Genomic DNA, 11,604 nt, shown 5'->3' on the forward strand with positions numbered 1-11,604 from the left:
TATTAGTAATATATCCTATCTGGTGCTTAGGGACAGTGACAGCATGGGCCTGTCTGATTTCAAATGCCAGGGCTGAATTTTAGTCCCAGTCCGTACCTGCCAGTACATGTCCGGGCCCGTCTGAAGTTTGCTAGAGAGCATTTGGATTATTCAGAAGAGTATTTGGAGAATGTCATATGGTCTGATGAAACTAAAGTAGAACTGTTTGGTAGAAACAAAACTCGTCATGTTAGGAAGAGACAGAATGCTGAGTTGCATCCAAAGAACACCATACTTACTGTGAAGCATGGGGGTGGCAACATCATGCTTTGGGGCTGTTTCCCTGCAAAAGGACCAGGACAACTGATCTGTTTTCATAAAAGAATGAATGGGGCCATGTATCATGAGATTTTGAGTGCAAACCTCCTTCCTTCATCAAGGGCATTGAAGATGAAACTTGGATGGGTCTTTCAGCGTGATAACGATCCCAGGCACACCACTAGGGCAACAAAGGAGTGGCTTCGTAAGAAGCATATGAAGGTCCTGGTGTGGCCTAGTCAGTCTCCAGATCTCAACCCATAGAAAACCTTTGGAGGGAGTTGAAAGTCCTTGTTGGAGGAGATCTGCTTGGATGAATGGGCCAACATACCACCAACAGTGTGTGCCAACCTTGTGAAGACTTACAGAAAACGTTTCACCTCTGTCATTGCCAACAAAGGATATATAACAAAATATTGAGATGAACTTTTGTTAATGACCAAATAATTTGCAAAATAAATCTTGTCAAATATATAAAGAGTAGGGTTATCTATAAGTCTATATATAGACAGCTGTAAGTGGTAAATAGAGAGTAGAGTTATCCTTGAGTGTATAGACAGCTGTATGTGATATATAGAGAGTAGGGCTATCTATAAGTCTATAGAGAGCTGTATGTGGTATATAGAGAGTAGGATGGTATATGAGTCTATAGAGAGCTGTATGTGGTATATATAGAGAGTAGGGCTATCTATGAGTCTATAGAGAGCAGTATGTAGTATATAGAGAATAGGGTTATCTATGTATCTATAGAGAGCTGTATGTGGTATATAGAGAGTAGGATGGTATATGAATCTATAGAGAGCTGTATGTGGTATATAGAGAGCAGGGCTATCTGTGAGTCTATAGAGAGCTGCATGTGCTTTATAGAGGGTAGGGTTATCTATGAGTCTCTAGAGAGCTGTATGTGGTATATCCTTGAGTCTATAGAGTGGTGTATATGGTATATCGAGAATAGGGTTATCTATGAGTTTTTAGAGAGATGTATGTGGTGTATAGAGAGTAGGATTATCTATGAGTCTATAGTAATCTTTATGTGGTACATAGAGAGTATGGTTATAGGAGTCTATAGATAGCTGTATGTGGTATATAGAGAGTAGGGTTGTCTATGAACTTTTAAAAAGCTCTATGTAGTATATAGAGAGTAGGGTTATCTCTGAGTCTATAGAGAGCTTTATGTGGTGTATATAGAGAGCAGTCCTATCTATGAGTCTATAGAGAGCTTTATGTGGTATATTGTATCTAGAGAGTCGGGTTATCCTTGAGTCTATAGAGAGCTGTATGCGATATATAGAGAGTAGGATTATCTATGGGTCTATAGAGAGCTGTATGTGGTTTATAGAGAGCAGTGGTATTATTATTATTATTATTATTTATTGTTATAGCGCCATTTGTTCCATGGCGCTTTACATGTGAGGAGGGATATACATAATGAAAACAAGTACAATAATCTTAAACAATACAAGTCATAACTGGTGCAGGAGGAATGAGGACCCTGCCCGCGAGGGCTCACAATCTACAAGGGATGGGTGAGGATACAGTAGGTCAGGATAGAGCTGGTCGTGCAGCGGTTTGGTCGATCGGTGGTTACTGCAGGTTGTAGGCTTGTCGGAAGAGGTGGGTCTTCAGGTTCTTTTTGAAGGTTTCGATGGTAGGCGAGAGTCTGATGTGTTGTGGTAGAGGGTCCCAGAGTAGGGGTGATACGCGAGAGAAGTCTTGTATACGATTGTGGGAAGAGGAGATAAGAGGGGAGTAGAGTAGGAGATCTTTTGAGGATCGGAGGTTGCATGCAGGAAAGTACCGGGAGACGAGGTCACAGATGTATGGAGGAGACAGGTTGTGGATGGCTTTGTACGTCATGGTTGGGGTTTTGTACTGGAGACTCTGGGCAATAGGGAGCCAGTGAAGGGATTGACAGAGGGGAAAGGCCGGGGAATAGCGGGGGGACAGGTGGATTAGTCGGGCAGCAGAGTTTAGAATAGATTGGAGGGGTGCGAGAGTGTTCGAGGGGGAGGCCACAGAGCAGGAGGTTGCAGAAGTCAAGGCGAGAGATGATGAGGGCATGGACTAGGGTTTTTGCAGATTCTTGGTTGAGGAATGAACAGATTCATGAAATATTTTTGAGTTGAAGTCGGCAGGAAGTGGAAAGGGCTTGGATATGTGGTTTGAAGGAGAGATCAGCGTCAAGGATTACCCCGAGGCAGCGAGCTTGTGGGACTGGGGAGAGTGGGCAGCCATTTACTGTAATGGATAGGTTCGTTGGGGGGGTCGCGTGAGATGGGGGAAAGATGATGAATTGGTATCTATGGGTCTGTAGAGAGCTGTATGTAGTATACAGAGAGTAGGATTATCTATGGGTCTATAGAGACCTGTATGTGGTATATAGAGAGATGGGCTATCTCTGAGTCTATAGAGAGCTGTATGTGGTATATAGAGAGTACGATTATCTATTGGTCTATAGAGAGCTGTATGTGGTATACAGAGAGCAGGGTTATCTATTGGTCTATAGAGAACTGTATGTGGTTTATAGAGAGTAGGATGGTATATGAATCTATAGAGAGCTGTATGTGGGATATATAGAGGGCTATCTGTGAGACTATAGAGAGCTGCATGTGCTTTATAGAGGGTAGGGTTACCTATGAGTCTATAGAGAGCTGTATGTGGTATATCCTTGAGTCTATAGAGTGGTGTATATGGTGTATTGAGAATAGGGTTATCCATGAGTTTTTAGAGAGATGTATGTGGTGTATAGAGAGTAGGGTTATTTATGAGTCTATAGAGAGCTGTATCTGGTATATAGAGAGTTAAGTTATTCTTGAGTCTTTAGAGAGCTGTATGTGGTATATAGATAGCAGTCCTATCTATGAGTCTATAGAGAGCTTTATGTGGTATATAGAGAGCAGTCCTATCTATGAGTCTATAGAGAGCTTTATGTGGTATATAGATAGCAGTCCTATCTATGAGTCTATAGAGAGCTTTATGTGGTATATAGAGAGCAGTCCTATCTAGTCTTTAGAGAGCTGTAATTGCTGTATAGAGAGTTGAGTTAGTCTTGAGTCTTTAGAGAGCTGTATGGGATATATAGAGAGTAGGGTTATCTATGGGTCTATAGAGAGCTGTATGTGGTATTTAGAGAGCTGGGCTGTCTATGGGTCTATAGAGAGCTACAGTATATGTGGTATATAGAGAGTACGATTATCTACTGGTCTATAGAGAGCTGTATGTGGTATATAGAGAGCTGGGTTATCTGTGAGTCTATAGAGAGCTGTATGTGGTGTATAGAGATTATGATTATCTATGAGTCTATAGAGAGCTGTATGTGGTATATAGAGAGCAGGGTTATCTGTGAGTCTATAGAGAGCTGTATGTGGTATATAGAGAGTAGGGTTATCTATGAGTCTATAGAGAGCTGTATGTGGTATATAGAGAGTAGGGCTATCTATGAGTCTATAGAGAGCTGTATGTGGTATATAGAGAGGAGGGTTATCTGTGAGTCTATAGAGAGCTGTATGTGGTATATAGAGAGTAGGGCTATCTATGAGTCTATAGAGAGCTGTATGTGGTATATAGAGAGGAGGGTTATCTGTGAGTCTATAGAGAGCTGTATGTGGTATATAGAGAGTAGGGTTATGTATGGGTTTACAGAGAGCGGTGTGTGGTATATTGAGAGTGGGGCTATTTGTGAGTCTATAGAGAGCTGTATGTGGTATATAGACAGCAGTGCTGTCTATGGGTCTGCAGAGAGCTGTAGTGATGTATGTGTATGTTAGACCTTACACTGCCGCACACAGTGATGTATGTGTATGTTAGACGTCACACTGCCGCACACAGTGATGTATGTGTATGTTAGACGTTACACTGCCGCACACAGTGATGTATGTGTATGTTAGACGTCACACTGCCGCACACAGTGATGTATGTGTTAGACGTCACACTGCCGCACACAGTGATGTATGTGTATGTTAGACGTTACACTGCTACACACAGTGATGTATGTGTATGTTAGACGTCACACTGCCGCTCACAGTGATGTATGTGTATGTTAGACGTTACACTGCCGCGCACACAGTGATATATGTGTATGTCAGACGTCACACTGCCGTGCACACAGTGATGTATGTGTATGTTAGATGTCACACTGCCGTGCACACAGTGATGTATGTTAGACGTCACACTGCCGCACACAGTGATGTATGTGTATGTTAGACGTCACACTGGCGCACACAGTGATGTATGTGTATGTTAGATGTCACACTGTCGCGCACACAGTGATGTATGTGTATGTTAGACGTCACACTGCCGCACACGGGGATATATGTGTATGTTAGACGTCACACTGCCGCACACAGTGATGTATGTGTATGTTAGATGTCACACTGCCGCACACAGTGATATATGTGTATGTTAGACATCACACTGCCACACACAGTGCTGTATGTGTATGTTAGACGTCTCACTGCCGCACACAGTGATGTATGTGTATGTTAGACGTCACACTGTCACACACAGTGATGTATGTGTATGTTAGACGTCACACTGACGCACACAGTGATGTATGTGTATGTCAGACGTCACACTGCCGTGTACACAGTGATGTATGTGTATGTTAGATGTCACACTGCCGTGCACACAGTGATGTATGTTAGACGTCACACTGCCGCACACAGTGATGTATGTGTATGTTAAACGTCACACTGGCGCACACAGTGATGTATGTGTATGTTAGATGTCACACTGCCGCGCACACAGTGATGTATGTGTATGTTAGACGTCACACTGCCGCACACAGTGATGTATGTGTATGTTAGATGTCACACTGCCGTACACAGTGATATATGTGTATGTTAGACGTCACACTGCCACACACAGTGCTGTATGTGTATGTTAGACGTCTCACTGCCGCACACAGTGATGTATGTGTATGTTAGCCGTCACACTGCCGCACACAGTGATGTATGTGTATTGTAACGGGGTCTACCAAGCTGGGGTACCTCTTTCAGTACCACCCCGTGTTTAAGGCGGTCCACTCTGCTTTGGCTGGAGTCTGAATGAAGGACGCTGGCTGGAATTGCTTGGTTACATGGGCGCATATAAAAGATCACTGCTTCTCCACGTATTTCCAGTCTGACAACACTTTACTCACAGGACACAGAATATTTCACACAGATACAGAGGGCAGGCCTATAGAAAAGCGGCAGGCCAGACATACATTACAATAGCCACAGGTCGCTGGAGCCTGATATTTACTGTGGAAAGTACAAAGGTGGGGGGCAGACAAAAGGGGAATATCGTGTCCCCTCTGCCCAGGGGCGCAACCTGTGGGCTGATGCATTAGGGACATGCATCTCACATGGAACCTATTATACATACATATTCTGGGTGCTGAGTGGTTCCGTAACACGTAACACGGCTCCCCTTTTCAGCGACGCGATCGGCATACACAGTCTGTTCCTTAGCGGATCGTTTTGGGGATGACCGAAGTTTATGGGGTTGGTACAAGTTCCGTTTGTTGAATTAGTCCATCGGCATTACCGTTTTGTTTGCCGGGTCTGTAGTGGATGGTGAAGTCCAGAGGTTGTAGGGTTAATCTCCACCGCAGCAATCTGGCGTTGTCTCCAGAGACCCGATTAATCCAGACTAGGGGATTATGGTCCATTAGGAGGGAAAACTGTCGTCCATACAAATATGGTTGCAACTTTTTGAGTGCCCATACTACCGCCTGGCACTCCTTCTCGATGGCCGCATAGCTTACTTCACGGGGCAGTAGTTTCTGACTCAGGTAAGCTACCGGGTGTTCTTGGCCGTCCGGCCCGACTTGGCTCACTACTGCCCCCAATCCAAACATAGAAGCGTCTGTGTGAACAAGGAAACGTTTACTTGGATCGGGTGTTGCCAATACAGGGGTATTGGTGAGGGCGTCCTTTAGTTGGCAGAAGGCTTCCTCACACTCTGGGGTCCAGGTTACCTGGCGGGGTTGGTTCTTACGGGTCAGATCAGTAAAGGGCTTGGCTACGCTGCTGTAATTGGGAAGGAATTTCCTGTAATACCCCGCTGTCCCTAGAAACGCCATGACCTGGGTTTTAGTGCGTGGGGTGGGCCATTTGGCTATGGCCTCAATCTTGGCTGGTTCTGGTCGCTGTTTCCCACTTCCCACCCAATGTCCTAAATACTTAACCTCTGCTTTGCCCATGTGACACTTGTTTGGGTTCAGGGTGATTCCGGCCTTGTGGACCCTGTCCAATACTGTCTCTAGGTGATTTAGATGCTCTTCGCACTGTAGATGGCGATGTCGTCCAGGTAGGCACAAGCATAGTCCTGGAGACCATCCAGAAGCCGGTCAGCCAGCCTCTGGAAGGTCGCCTGGGCATTCTTCATCCCGAATGGCATAACTCGAAACTGGAATAAGCCAAACGGGGTGACAAATGCCGACTTGGGAATAGCATCAGGACTAAGGGGAATCTGCCAGTAGCATTGGCATAGATCGATCGTGGTCAAATACTTTGCCCCCGCCAGCCGGTCTAACAACTCCTCCACACGCGGCATGGGATATGCATCCGTCACTGTTTTCTCATTGAGCTTACGATAGTCTACACAAAACTGTGTAGTCCCATCCTTCTTGGGCACTAACACTATGGGGGATACCCAGGGACTATCTGACTCTTCAATGACCCCTAAGCGCAACATCTCTTGTTGCATCCCCTCTCGTACAGACTAAGGGACGCAGAAGGGGTTTTGTCGCAGAGGGGTCTGATCCTGGGTCTCAACCTTGTGTTGTGCCAGGCGAGTATACCCTGGTCTCCCTGAAAACATCCTCTGTTGCTGCGTCAACAACTCCTCCGCCTGCTGTCTCTCCCGGGGGCCTAGGTCTTCACCCAAGTGTACCTTGTCCCATGTTTTAGACTGAGTCCTTTCCCTGTCATGATACGGTGGTCTAGGAGCGACATGGAACGAGCTCTGAAGGAAGTGGTAACTGTGCTGACCGCAGTCCCTAAGCTCAACACAACACTAGAAGTAGCTGTGGAATGCTCCTAACTCTCCCTAGGCATCTCGTCACAGCCTAAGAGCTAACTACCCCTAAAGATAGAAGCAAGAAAGCTATCTTGCCTCAGAGAAAATCCCCAAAGGACAGATTAGCCCCCCACAAATAATGACTGTGAGTGGAGAGGGAAAAGACATACACAGAATGAAACCAGGATGAGCACAGGAGGCCAGTCTAACTAAATAGATAGGACAGGATGGAATACTGTGCGGTCAGTATAAAACACTACAAAAATCCACGCAGAGTTTACAAAAAATCTCCACACCTGACTAAAGGTGTGGAGGGCAAATCTGCCTCCCAGAGCTTCCAGCAAGACAGAATAATTCACACTGATAAGCAGGACAAACATAGAAAGCACAGAATGGATAAGTCCACAATCTATGGACAGAAAAGGGCAAGCAAAAACTTAGCTTAGGCTACGTTCACATTTGCGTTCTCCCGGGCTGCGTCGGGCGCAGCCGCGGCGACGCATGCGCCATGCACCCCTATATTTAACATGGGGGGCAGATGGACATGCGTTGTGCTGCGTTTTGCAACACATGCATTTTTTTTGCCGCAAGAGTGGGGCGCAGAAAACGCAGCAAGTTGCATTTTTTTTACGTCCAAATTTCGGCAAAAAAGGACGCATGCGTCGCAAAACGCTGCGTTTTAGCATGCCTTTTGTTACGTTTTTGTTTGCGTTGTGCGTTGTGTCTCCGACGCAACATCGCACAACGCAAATGTGAACGTAGCCTTAGCTGAACTGGTCAGGATAGCAGGGAACTCCAAAGAGATGTGAATCCAACCAGGAACCATTTACAAGTGGCACTGGCTGAAGATAGAGCCAGACTTAAATAGCCGAGCAGAAGAGACGATAAGTGGAGGCAGCTGATGACAGCTAACTCCAAGGAGCAGCCATACCACTAGAAACCACAAGAGGGAGCCCAAGAGCAAAACTCACAAAAGTGCCACTTACAACCACCGGAGGGAGCCCAAGAGCGGAATTCACAACATTTCCCCTAAGAGATCAGGCAAGGGAAGTCCGGCTAAATCCTGTGCTTCACGTGCACAGATGGCCACTACCTCTTCAGGGCACTCCTGGTAGGGCTTCAGCATATTCTCGTGGAACATGCGGATAACCCTGGGGTCGTCACAATCGGCGACATTATAGGTGGTGTCGGCTATTTTCCCCACCACCTGGTAGGGCCCCTGCCATGCAGCTTGTTCTGCCTAGTGGGCTCTAATACGAGGACCTTCTGTCCTATTTCCAAGGTGCGCTCTCTGGCCCTCCGATCGTACCATACGCGCTTGCACCGCTGGGTCACCTGCATGTTCTCATATACAGCCTGGGTCAGCTCCTGTAGGCGGTCCCGGAATTCCGACACATAGGGTACAATAGGTACCCCTTCTATGAGGCCCTTCTCTTCCCAGTGTTCTAGCACTAAGTCTAGGGGTCCCCTTACCCGTCTCCCGTATGCCAGCTCAAACAGAGAGAACCCCATGGATTCTTGGGGCACCTCCCGATAGGCAAACAGGAGGTTTGGCAAGAATTTCTCCCAGTCCCTGTAGGTCCTGGTAAAAGTCCCAATGAGTTGTTTTAACGTCCCGTTAAAGTGTTCACACAACCCATTGGTTTGCGGGTGGTATGGGGCGCTTCTAATGGACTTTACACCACACAGCTTCCACAGTTGGTTGGTCCCCTCTGCTGTAAACTGGGTACCCTGGTCCGAGATAATCTCCCAGGGAAATCCAACCCATGAGAAAACCTGGAGCAGGGCGGCTGCCACCATCTCTGCCACTATGTTAGGTAACGCAACCGCCTCTGGATACCGTGTGGCATAATCTACCACTGTCAATATATACCTTTTCCCTGACGGACTGGGTTTGGCTAACGGCCCTCAGACGTCACACTGCCGCACACAGTGATGTATGTGTATGTTAGACGTCACACTGCCGCACACAGTGATGTATGTGTATGTTAGACGTCACACTGCCGCACACAGTGATGTATGTGTATATTAGATGTCACACTGCCGCACACAGTGATGTATGTGTATGTTAGACGTCACACTGCCGCACACAGTGATGTATGTGTATGTTAGACGTCACACACAGTGATGTATGTGTATGTTAGACGTCACACTGCCGCACACAGTGATATATGTGTATATTAGATGTCACACTGCTGCACACAGTGATGTATGTGTATGTTAGACGTCACACTGCCGCACACAGTGATGTATGTGTATGTTAGACGTCACACTGCCGCACACAGTGATATATGTGTATATTAGATGTCACACTGCCGCACACAGTGATGTATGTGTATGTTAGACGTCACACTGCCGCACACAGTGATGTATGTGTATGTTAGACGTCACACTGCCGCACACAGTGATGTATGTGTTATGGTGAATTCCGCCTTTGTTTTGTCAGAATACTGTTGTCCATGTTGTTTCATTGACGTCTTGTCTTTTCCATTATATGCGCTTACAATTACCTTACATATCCATATTAGGGACTTCATAGTCCCGGTTAAACATCGTGCAGTGAATATAGCCGGATGGTGTCATGTGACAGCTGCTATTTATTATATATCCCCAGTGTGATATGTGATTTATTGCTTATTGATCTGTGATATCATATCCTCTGCTCATTAATAAGCACTAATTTACCATGAACTATTGATTATTGATCCCGCACAGATACAGGACTAATGAGGAAATCCTCCTCTTTATGGTGGATATTAGGCTTTTTCTTTTTATTAGTGGATGCAAAATATATATATATTTCATCAGTTAATGATTTTGGCGTGACCGGCCTTGCCTTCAAAACAGCATCGATTCTTCTAGGTACAAAGTCCGGAATTAAGTTGGATTATAGTTAGGTCTAGGAATAACAAAATATACCGAACAGGTGATAATGATCATTATTTGTGTGAGGCTTAAAATTGGGGTAGGAACAGTCAAACTCTGATATAATGGTGAGGTTGTGGAAGACAGTTTCATGGCACATGTCAAATACATCATGGAAGGACTGAGCACAGCAACAAGATGCGAGGTAGTTATACTGCATCAGCAAGGTCTCTCCCAGGCAAAGATTTCAAAGGGGACTGTGGCTTCAAGAGTACTGTTCAAGCCTTTTTGGAGAAGCACCAAGAAATAGGCTACGTTGAGGACTGTATTCGCAGTGGTCGGCTAATGGATGTTAGTGCAGCAGATGAAAGACACATCATGCTTTCTTCCCTTCTGAATTGGAAGATGTCCAGCAGTGCCATCAACTCAGATCTGACAGCAACCAGTGGGACTTGACTACATCTATCTACCGTTCATAGAAAACTGTTCAGATGTGGTGTTTCTGGAAAAATTGAGGCCAAAAATCTTACCATTTACAAAAAGACAAGGCCAAGTGACCCGACTATGCAGAAAACATTGGAACGGGGGTGCAGGAAAATGTCAGCAGCTGCTCTGGACTGATGAGACTAAATGGGAAGTATTTGGCTGTATGTAACACATGGCAGTTTGTTCACTGAAGATCTGTGCTTAGTTCTCCAAGATGTTTGGAACAACCTCCCTGTTGAGTTCCTTCAAAACCCATGTACAGAAGAATTGATGCTGTTTTGGAAGCAAAAGGCAGTCACACCATATATTGATTTTATTTTATTTTATGTTTCCATTGAATTTTGTTAATTAATCAAAATAAACTTAGCACTTGCATTTTTTAAAGCATTTTTACTTTGCAGCCTTTTTTTCCCCACACCTGCCTGCACATAATTTTATATACATGTATTGTATATGGTATATACAGTGAAGAAAATGAATAATATTTGATACACTGCTGATTGTGCAAGTTTGCCACCTGCAAAGAATGGAGAGGTCTGTAATTTTTTTCATAGGTACACTTCAACTGTGACAGACAGAATCTGCAAAATAAAATCCCGAAAATTACATTGTATGATTTTTAAATAATTAAATTGCATGAAATAAATATTTGATCACTTAACCAGCAAGAATTCTGGCTCTCACAGACCTGTTAGTTTTTCTCTAAGAAGAATCCTACTCCGCACTCATTACCTGTATTAATTGAACCTGTTTGAACTTGTTACCTGTATAAAAGACATCTGTCCACACACAATAAATCACACTCCAACCTCCCCACCATGGCCAAAACCAAAGAGCTGTGTAAGGACATCAGGGACACAATTGTAGACGAGCACAAGGCTGGGATGGGCTACAGGACAATGGGCAAACAGCTTGGTGAGAAGGCAACAACTGTTGGCACAATTATTCAAT

General features: G+C 45.0%; 1 protein-coding gene across 2 annotated transcripts in view; it reads left to right on the plus strand.

Moving 5' to 3' along the window:
* Window positions 1-11,604, plus strand: part of EBF2 (EBF transcription factor 2) — a 136,033-nt gene that overhangs the window by 19,299 nt on the left and 105,130 nt on the right. The gene's annotated exons all lie outside the window — the stretch shown is intronic.

The sequence above is a fragment of the Ranitomeya imitator genome, chromosome 4 (assembly GCF_032444005.1).
Source record: "Ranitomeya imitator isolate aRanImi1 chromosome 4, aRanImi1.pri, whole genome shotgun sequence".
In the NCBI taxonomy this organism is placed as follows: Eukaryota; Metazoa; Chordata; class Amphibia; order Anura; family Dendrobatidae; genus Ranitomeya; species Ranitomeya imitator.